An 11,253-nucleotide genomic window follows, 5' to 3' on the forward strand; every position below is an offset into this window, starting at 1 on the left:
ATATATATAGTGTATGTGTGTATGTGTGTGTATGTGTCCATGTGTGCATGTGTGTGTGTATATATATATATAGTGTATGTGTGTATGTGTGTGTGTGTGTCCATGTGTGTGTGTGTGTGCATGTGTGTGTGTATATATATATAGTGTATGTGTGTATGTGTGTGTGTGTGTCCATGTGTGTGTGTGTGCATGTGTGTGTGTATATATATATAGTGTATGTGTGTATGTGTGTGTGTGTCCATGTGTGTGTGTGCATGCATGTGTGTGTGTGTGAAGAATCTGCTCTTCGTTTGCAAAAGAAGTCCACAATAGCCTGGAATGGCGCAGCTTTATTAAAGAACCAACTTATACAGATCCGGAGGAGGCCAAGACATCTATAGCAAGAGCCAGTCTCATGCCACGTCAAGCCTTCCTGAAAACACATTGATTCCCAGTCCATTTATATAGGGACACGTTTTATCAGGAAATCTCCGAGGGAACAAACAACACTGGGAGAGGTTCCTCCCACCGTTATCATTCGGGGGAGTCAGCCCGTCCTTATCATTTGGACCAAATGTTTCTCTGGGCTCCGAGAAAACAGAAATGTAACTCACAATGAGGAGAGTGTATGCTTAGCCAAACAAACCCATATATTTTATGGGTTTGTGTACATGAGTAATCCAAAGCATGTTTATACAGAGTCATGCGTTGCTGAGATTAAAACAAAATATATATGGTTAACGATCATGTCATTCTACTAGCATTACGCAAAAACAAGCGCATGTGGGCGTGGTTTTACGACCAGCCTCGAAAAAAGCACACGTATACAATTTGTTCAGCATGACCTCATTTTAAGCCTTTCCTCATCCAAAACTAAAACGAAGCAAAAACCCTTTATTTACTTTATGAAATAGCATTTTTAGACATCATATAAATCATAACACATTAGCACCCAACGTCTATAACTGAACTTTAGGCAATAACAAATCTACTACTTGACATTCCTTCCTCTTGTCTCGTCGAGACAAAGTATCTTAAGAGACAACGTGCCACATCGGGCTTTATTGAAAAATAATTGCGTAATGCGGGTATTAAAAAAATAATTGTGTAATGCGGGTATCTCCCAAGGGCATATCGTGCGCCCAAAGCGCCTCGCCCGTGCATTTGGCGAACGTGTCGTGTGGTGCGTGCTCGGAGCCTGAGGGCTCAGAACATGAAAGTTCATTAACGTTTCGGATCCACAACGAAGACGTCTGGTCCAGATGAGGTTCTGCTCCGCCAGAGGGTGCATCACTTCCCCTGCGGAACTGGCTCCCCCCACCCTTTGCAGACGCAGTCCTTGCAGATCTTCGAAGTTAATCAACGGTCATGCCCATGAGGTCCCTCACGTGTTGCTGTTCTGGGGAATACAAAATGTCGTCAGTATCTTGTGTCTCAATTTCCTGGTCAGGGTACAGAGCGTAAAAATCCGATTCACTTGAAGCATTTGAACTTAAAACATTTGGAGAAAAGAGAGGGACTTCCTTTATGTCAAAGTCTCCCTTGGGCGCCTGGTCGGCTTGCGGGTCTAGGATATCCACGTCGGGTCCCTCGACCGCCAGACCCAGTGTCGCAATCAGATCCATAGTTGGGTCGGAAGGGGGCGTGCAGCTGTCAGCTTGTAATACATAAGCAGCGTTAGCCAGTACACGCAAGGGGTTTATAGCACAAGTATCACAGTCATCACATACACCGTTACAGGCAGCAGCCAGTTCCCACATGGGATCCACACAAGTATCACAGTCGTCACAAAATTCAATACAATTTTCTGGAGCGCTGGTCGCAACTGCCTTGTTGAAGGACCCGTTCAGGTCGACGGCCTCTGTGGTCAGAACCATAGTCGTTGTCGGCGGCTTCTTCACTTTCCATCCTGTAAAGTACTTTCTCATACAGAGGAGGACTAGAGATTTCATTAGTGCCCCCCAAATTACTACCCCGATTATCACAGCCAGTGCGGTCAATAACCACTTCACTATGGTGCCCGTCCATCCCTGGAACCAGTCAGTGAGCCAGCTAAATGTATAAGAATTTTCGCGCGCGATCCGATCGATCGTCAGGGCGTGGCTAGTTTCCCTTAGTCTCACTATTGCGGCTGACACTCCTTCAGATGGATCGGGTATGTAAGTGCAACATTTTCCCTCTATAATTCCGCATACCCCTCCTTTCTCTGCCAGGAGCATGTCCAAAGCCACCCGATTCTGCATCACCATTGTACGCATGTGAATTACCGTGTCCAATAGTATGTCATGAGCCGTAGCGGTGTCGTTTGCCACCTTTTCTAGGGCCAAAGCCAATTTGTCTATCCGGAAACTATCCATGACTGTGCCCGCTCCTGGGAAGAAGAAACCAAACACCTTTTCCCCTAGGCTCCCGTGTAGTTTAGTGGTTCCATCTTCGTTCATGACTGACCTCTTATAACGCCTGTCCAAGGACTTTGGGTCTAGCTCATCCAGTATCTCAACGTCAGGAAGGACTGAACCCAGATAACATGTGCCCCCCCAATTATTTGGTAAATAGGGGTAAGCCTTGTCGCCGCATATAAACATTGTCCCATGGGGTGGGACCAGGTGGGTGGATAAGCACTGGAGTCCCTTTACCACCCCATTAATCCTACTAACCCCCCTAGAGAATGTTATAGCCGTTATGTTGTGGTTGTGTTTATCTTGCAGTACTATTCGTAATGTAATCCCCGAGCTCCCTTGTCCCAGCTTCCCGGGGAGAGTGTAGGCGCATTCTGATTCTCCCATACGCAAGTGGCCGGAACCCTGGAGGCAGACCGTCCCTTTCTGTGGTTTGACCCAGACGGGGGCAGGCCTCTCGGCCACATGGGCAATCATTGACGGGCGATAATTAAATTGTCGATTGCAACTCTTGCCGTTGTCAACCCCTTCTCTTTCCAGCGTGGTGACTAAACATGGGGAATCGATAGGTTGTGAGCAGAGGTCATTGAGGGACAGAGGTAGCACTATCATGTGTATTCCTGTGGTGCCTGCTTGGGGAAAGTGCATGCACGACCAGCAGTGTGTCCTATTTTGAATTGTTGCCACCTCCCTGGCCACTTTCCAATATGTGTTTTCACCCTTCTTTTTGGGGCCTTATCCTGGGGTTGCGGCGTGAGTATGTATTCGTTGCATCGTATGTAGTTCTTTTCGCCACCGGCCGCGCCAGGGGTCCAGACGCTGCACCGGACCTGCATAGTCATGCCTTTCTCTAGGCGCGTGCGTGTTTGTAGCTTAAAATCAGGGGTTCCCCATTGGTATCCTGGTTGGGCCAAGGTCTTAATGCTAGCTTGCCCGTCTTCCCGGAACTCTCGTTGCTTTTGTAGTACCATGCCAACGCGTCCAGGCCCTGCCGACAGTGCTAGCCAATTTATGTTCACCCAATTTGTGTGCAGGGCTTTCTGTTCGAAACATGGTAGTGATACTCTTTGTCCCCATGTTACGGTGAGGTGTCGGGTTTCGTTTTCGCATCTATTGGAATCGGAGTTTCCCCTAGCTGCTGTCGCCATCAATAGTATTGTACCTATGATTAGGCCCATCCTTACTGTGGTTTCTGTGGTGTAGTGTCTGGTGCTTGTATGGCCAACTTACAGTGCGTGGCGTGGATCCACGAAGTCTTGCCCTCGCAAAAGACTGCCGTTGGTGTAGTCAGCAACACCTGGACTGGTCCCTTCCACCTTGGTTCCAAGGCGTTCTTGCAGGTGAAGTGCTCCACGAACACCTGGTCTTTTTTCTCTGGTGGAACACCTGGTCCACAAGTCTCCTGGGAGCGCCTGGTCTACAGGTCTCCAATTCATAGATTCAATTCATTCAATTCATAGTTTCATAGAACACCTTTTCTCCAATTTCCTAATCCACTTTTTTCAAGTGGATCCAATTTTATCCAATATTCAATTTTTAAATTCAATCCCATTTAATCCAGTCCAATTCAAATTAAATTCAATCCTTCTCTCAGCATCCCATTACCTGTTTCCAACATCAATAAAAATAAAATTATAAAATTAATAAAAAATCAATCATCTCAACTCTCAAATCGAATCAAAAAATAAAAATAAACGAAAATTACTTCAGCGAGAGTTTCAACTAGAATTAACACAAACAAACCACCATTAACCTCCATTAACACAAACAAACCACCATTAACCTCCATTAACCTCCCCCTATTATTTATTTATTTTCACGAATAAACAAATAATAGAAATAACCTGGTCTACTTCCAATTTCAATTCTGGTCAGTTCTGGTGTCTGGTCACACACAATGTTTTCCTCACCCACTGTGATTCGCTCAAAATAGATTCTCACTGTTATGTCTGAAATTCGTCTCATGAAAACCCATTCAAGAGTCCGGTGTGACAGACAGCCAAACACATAGACACGCCGAAGACCCCAGGGTACCCATCAAACTAGCTTGTCCCCAGATCAACAACACAGCGAAACATGTAATTTTACTAAAATAATCACTTACTCATAACTAGCTGGATAACTAGCATAACTAGCTCAACACCTGGAACTCATAACTAATACTCATACCACTAATTACTCATAATAACTCATAATTACTTCTGTAATTACTCATGCCAATACTTACTCAAAATAATGTAATATCCCAATCTTCGCCCTTTATGCAAATCGAAGCACCCCGGACAACCCACGACCAATATCAACCACTGTAGCCGCCTTCCCCTCCAGGCAGCCACACACAGCCACATACATCTCCATCCACGTCACACAAGACAACAGCCAACGAGTGTGTCCACCACACAGAAACCTTTGGCAATGCAACAACCGAACACCCAGACAACCAACAACAAAACCCAATCCATCTCCATGGCTCATCCAGCAGTTCCAACTTAATCCAGCTTCACATACCGATTTCCCCAAAAACTCGTGAAACTTCACCCCCATTTTGGAAAAACCCTGGACTAAACCCTGACACCCTAAATAACTTCAGACCCATCTCCAACCTACCCTTTCTGTCAAAAGTTTTGGAACGTGCTGTGGCCACTCAACTCAAACATCACCACTCTGCCAATAACCTGTATGAAACATCCCAATCCGGATTCTGCTCCAGCCACAGTACTGAAACTGCTCTCCTCAAAATCACCAGCGACCTTTTCTCTCCTCTGATGCCGGCAACCTCAACATTTTCATCCTCCTCACCTCAACGCCTCCTTTGACATCATCAATCACACCATCCTCCTCACCCTGTTTAGACCAGCTTGTGCCTATTAAACCCAAATTAGTTCACCCCCAAGCCTACAAGGACCACCTACAGCACTGCAAAGATGTCCTCTACTCCACCTACTACCCTCAAATTATCCACTCTGGCTCCGGAATCCCAAAAGCACTCTTCTCTACAATAAACAAACTAAATAAACAAACTTTACAACGTGAACAAACTCCTCAGCTCCCTGGATACCGCCACCTGTCATTCAGAGTAGACAACAGCATCTCCTTTCTGGCTTTCAGCATCTCCTTTCTCCTTTCTGGCATCCAAATGAAATTCTGGCTTCAAATCAACTTCCTCGAACTTAACTATGATAAATCTAAATTAATCTTCGTTTGCCCCCAACCACTCATAACTTTGCCCCCCAAAAAACAAGTCACATTCTTTGTATATTGCCAACATTGTTCATCGTTTAAGTATCATCCAGAACTAAATTTTTTTATAAACCATCAACTTGTAGATGCATTTATTTATATCCCATTAACCCAAGAACTCTCAATTGCTTGGTTATATTTTAGTAATGTCATATATCCATATTTCTTTTCCAAATTGTTCCTGATATACACATTAATCCCATCTGTCTTTGTTTCCAGATGAACTCAAATCAGGAAATCAACACAAATCCTTATTACCTCCAATCAATTCAAAATTAAATCAACAATTCAAAACCAGATCGGATCAGCGATCAGAAATCACTTTTCCAATCAACACATTCCAAGCAACAATTCATTCAAAGACCAAGCTTAAAAACACAACTCTCATCTTACTGTGACAAATAAGCAACCAACCTACTTCACACTAAACAAATAACTTTTCATCACCCCTTTCTTCTCCACCGCCTCTTACACTTAAACAGATCATAATTACTCACTCATACACTATTGCCCATCACCCAGTTGCCCCAGACCCAAACACAGGTTTGAAATCCCAGTAGGTTGTTCTTCAATCCCAACCATCATGTGATCCCAACATCTCTCCATTTATTTCGTTCCTCATGGGGTTGGTGTTTTATGGCCTTTACCTCTTACCCAATCACACTGCACATTATTCCCCGTCCTTGATGGATAATTTTACATCCAGATGGGCACAGCATCCCATTTTTGGCGACCCAGCCCTAAAACAAGCCCCTGGACTCCTTGCAGGCTGGACCAAAACCCCCGGACGAAGTTGCATCCCCAAACCCGTCCATATAAACTCCATTGTTGTCCTGTTCATCTCTCTGTGTTACATTTACATTTTGTGACTCACAGCTCCTGCCTCCATGGAACAATGACGCCTGAGCACTCAATTAGCCCTCCCAGTACCAAAGACTTACAATCAGACCGACAGACAGACAAATAACAGAGGCATGTCGCCAGCCCCAGCACAGGACATCCCCTTTCCGGGCAGGCATAATATAATCCACAGCATCGAAATGCCAATTTCTATCCGGAGCCTCGCAAAGCCAAAATCCATGCATGCGTGCTCCATCATGCAACCCGATCTGTACTCGGTGCGCCCGGCGCCCCCTATACTCAGTGAGTTATAATAACCACAATATCTCTGGCACCCAACTCGTGATACCACAATTTAATCCACGTTACTTGCATCTCTTCATCCTCACAAATGTCCTCCATTTAACGTGACTCAAATCCATCTCAAATCCCCACAGCTCGATCGAACACGTCACTGTACTCGACCCGGTTAAATTAAATTCCAAGCGTACTGTACCTGACTGACGCTTCCACAACAACAAAAAACTCGATATTCTCTGTCCACTAATTATGTACATGATTTTGGTTTTACCCACAATATAATGTCCCGATATTCTCCAGATTTAAGTCCTATATATCCTGTCGTTAAAGCAACACCCTGTAGACTGACTCCGCCTGTCGTTCTTCCAAGGTTAGTGAATTACCTCTGACCTTTCCCTTGCATATCTCGAACAAAAGTCAACTAAACTTTAAAAGGTCAAACTTCGAATTGGTCAACCAGCGCTTTATTTTTCCGCAAATAATACAAGTCCGGCGTCATTCCCTGCAAGAACCACATCCAGACAGACAAATGACCCTTATTGAGGCTCTACATCGCAAAATGCTAGCTCCTACGAATCCAACAACCGTCACACTTCGTCCAAGGACCTTCCGTACGAGGCGTGCTTCACAATGCCCATCGCACATCCTTCCTCGTTCGCACAACGCTTCATCAACGCACCTCCTCGCGTCCACACCTTGGCACAAGCCACACCACATACCGACAGTTGAAACCTCGACCGTCCTCCTTCCTCGGATCAGCGTTCTGTTGAAAACGTGACATTTCTGCTCAAATTATTGAATTTCCAAATACTCTCCCTGCAGCGCCCGTGAGGCAGCTTGTCCCACATTATCTGCCCTCAGACCCATATGTGTTTTAATAACAACCTTACCAGCATACTAAATCTGTGTCCGCATCGATCAACACAAATGCATCGATGCATCTTCCAGCCGCCACTCCGCACTGTACCTTACTGTATGAACAAGACTTCCTGTTGGAACTTGACTCCGGAAATTAATTACTCTGTCTTGAAATCGTTTATTTTAGCCATCTTAAATAAATCCATCCATCTATCCATCTTATAAATCCATCTTAAATAACGTATTCGTCCTGTGACATTGCCTGGCATATATGTCGCAGCCGGCCACTATTCCGACATGGCTCATGACTCATGTCTAATTCTGACAAGAAGATGAAGGATGAAGGACATGACATGAAGAAGAAGATTCTGACAAGATACTGACATGTGAACGTCCGACATCCAGCAAAGTCGAAATGACCCACAATGCATTTGGGCACACACTTCCTCTGAGAGTGGGCGAGTTATCGCCGGCACTCTGAGCAACCTCATCGCACCCGACCCCAAAATGCACTATATGACACCAATTTCAAAGGTGAGCTGCCTCAGCGATACATCCCACACATACAATCCACAATATCTGCCATTGAATGAACTCTTCAATTCAAGTAAAACACACATATTGATTCGAATTCTGCAACCATCTCCAAGAAACCGCTTCATATCAACAGTAGATCGACAAGGGCACTCCGGGTGCTTTCCTGACCCGATTTATATCAATTCGCTTCCCAAACAACTCCCAAACAGATGAAAATCCGGACTCAGTTCAGGACCTCGCCTGTTCTCTCGGATAGACGTTAAAATGGACATTCCCGGCCTGAATTTCCCCCAAGTCGAGCAGATCACTTACAAAGCTTCACACCGAAACCCTCTGCTTTGCACATGACACGCAGACAAACACATTGGCCAGACACACACGTCAATTAACATCCCAATATACATTCATTCCTCATTCATGTTACGTCTCTCATTCAAGGAAAAGGATTTTTTGGGACGGGTTTGGACGGGGGGTGGGTTGAGGTGAAAAAAAGGGAAGGCAGGGTGGGGTGTTGGGGTGTTGCCTAGAGCCCCGGGACTGAGCTCAGGTCTTGGGGGGGTGGGGGGTGTTGCCTAGAGCCCCGGGACTGAGCTCAGGTCTTGGGGGGGGTGGGGGGTCTTGGTCTGGTATCTGGTCCAGCGGCATCACTCGCTGTTTTACTTGTTTAACTACCTCCTTAATTGTTTTGTCCTGAACTTTGCTTCCTGAACTTGCTTCCTTTGGCTCTGAAGCTTCAAATTCCTACAATGCAGCTCCTGCTTCAATTTTCAATATTTCAAAACCTAACCTGTCCTTCTCACCCTGTGGCCACCTGGCCCATTTCCTGTGAGCTTATTTATTTTCTCTTGTCCACCAGATCCTGGCCTGCTTTATCTGGACCTCTTGTCTAGAACTTAGTCTAGAGCTTCCTGGCTTGACCTCGTAGTTGTCACTACCTTCTTGTCAAACCTACCTGGTACCTACGCATTTCACCCTTCCTGGCCATGTCCCTTTGGCCGTCTATGTTCCTATGGCTTTCTATCTAAGTTTAGCCACAGCCCTTCGTTCCCTGGCATGCAATGGCATACCCCATCTTGTCTCTGGGCTGTTCCTTCCTGGAAAAATCTTGGCCACCTGGTTTCAGCCTATATGGCTGTCCGACCTCATTTTCCCCTCCTGGTGCTAACTGTAACTTTAAGCTTACTGTTAAGTCCTTACTGGTTTATCCTTACTTGTTTATCCTGGCTTTAACAAAGCTACGTCATTCTGAGGCCTAAATGAGCCTCTACTTACAATTTCTGTTCGAGTGCAGACAGCGGGGAAGACAAGGAGACTGAACCCGCTCGAAGGAGGAAGGTACGAATTTGGAATAATAGCCCTCTGATAAAACAACTCCCACCTTTAATCAAATCAACGTGCCGGCGCCGGCCTCAAGCAGCCTTCCTCCTGTCCTTCGGGCTCCGTTTCCCGTCCTCCGCGTCTGTTGACACCCCACTCCTGGTACCATCTGTGAAGAATCTGCTCTTCGTTTGCAAAAGAAGTCCACAATAGCCTGGAATGGCGCAGCTTTATTAAAGAACCAACTTATACAGATCCGGAGGAGGCCAAGACATCTATAGCAAGAGCCAGTCTCATGCCACGTCAAGCCTTCCTGAAAACACATTGATTCCCAGTCCATTTATATAGGGACACGTTTTATCAGGAAATCTCCGAGGGAACAAACAACACTGGGAGAGGTTCCTCCCACCGTTATCATTCGGGGGAGTCAGCCCGTCCTTATCATTTGGACCAAATGTTTCTCTGGGCTCCGAGAAAACAGAAATGTAACTCACAATGAGGAGAGTGTATGCTTAGCCAAACAAACCCATATATTTTATGGGTTTGTGTACATGAGTAATCCAAAGCATGTTTATACAGAGTCATGCGTTGCTGAGATTAAAACAAAATATATATGGTTAACGATCATGTCATTCTACTAGCATTACGCAAAAACAAGCGCATGTGGGCGTGGTTTTACGACCAGCCTCGAAAAAAGCACACGTATACAATTTGTTCAGCATGACCTCATTTTAAGCCTTTCCTCATCCAAAACTAAAACGAAGCAAAAACCCTTTATTTACTTTATGAAATAGCATTTTTAGACATCATATAAATCATAACACATTAGCACCCAACGTCTATAACTGAACTTTAGGCAATAACAAATCTACTACTTGACATGTGTATATATATATAGTGTATGTGTGTATGTGTGTGTGTGTGTACATGTGTGTGTGTGTGTGTGTGCATGTGTGTGTCCATGTATGTGTGTGTGTGTGTGTGTGTGTGTGTGTGTGTGCATGTGTGTGTGTCCATGTGTGTGTGTGTGTGTGTGTGTGTGTGTGTGTGTGTGTGTGTGTGTGTCGTTGGTTGTTATCTCCATGTGTGGGTTTCAGGAGGTGGAACGGAGTCCTCCCAGGACCCAAAGTATCCACCTCCTCTTCAGTAAGGGATTCCGATTCATGGACCAAACTGTTCAACCTTTTCAGATTTTTGTTCCAAGTTCTCATTTCAGTATCTTCACCAAACCCCAGATTACCTCCAGCTGTAGTTCATTTGTGGTAATATTCCCAGGGATGGATTTTTAAATCTCAGTGAGGTTCTTCTTCATCATTGCTGTTGCTCCAATTATCACTGGTTCAATTTTGATGCTCTTCAGCTTCCAAGATCCCTTGACCTCACTTTTGAGGTTCTGGTCTTTGGTCATTTTCTTGATTTCTGCGTTGTTTAGGCCAAAATTGCTGGGTACTGATATCTCAATCATCAATGCTGTCTTTTCCTTTTTGTTCCTGAGTACAATGTCCGGACGCAATGCTTTGTTTTCTATATTCACGCTCGATGGAATCATCAGGTCGTACGTGAGCATGACGTCATCATTTTCAATGATTGCCCTTGGTTCGTGTTTCCATGGATTTTCTGGTTCTGGGATGTTTACATTTCTGCAGATGTGCCAGTGGATTACTCTACATACCTTGTTGTATTTTTGAGTGTATGTTAAAAGATCATGAAGGCAGAAATGAACATGTGAGTTTATTCAAACTACACGGTGACCAAACACGCAAGCCTTCGGCTGCAGGCCAAC

Source organism: Myxine glutinosa, chromosome 8 (genome assembly GCF_964187855.1).
Source record: "Myxine glutinosa chromosome 8, kmMyxGlut1.1, whole genome shotgun sequence".
Classification (NCBI taxonomy): Eukaryota; Metazoa; Chordata; class Myxini; order Myxiniformes; family Myxinidae; genus Myxine; species Myxine glutinosa.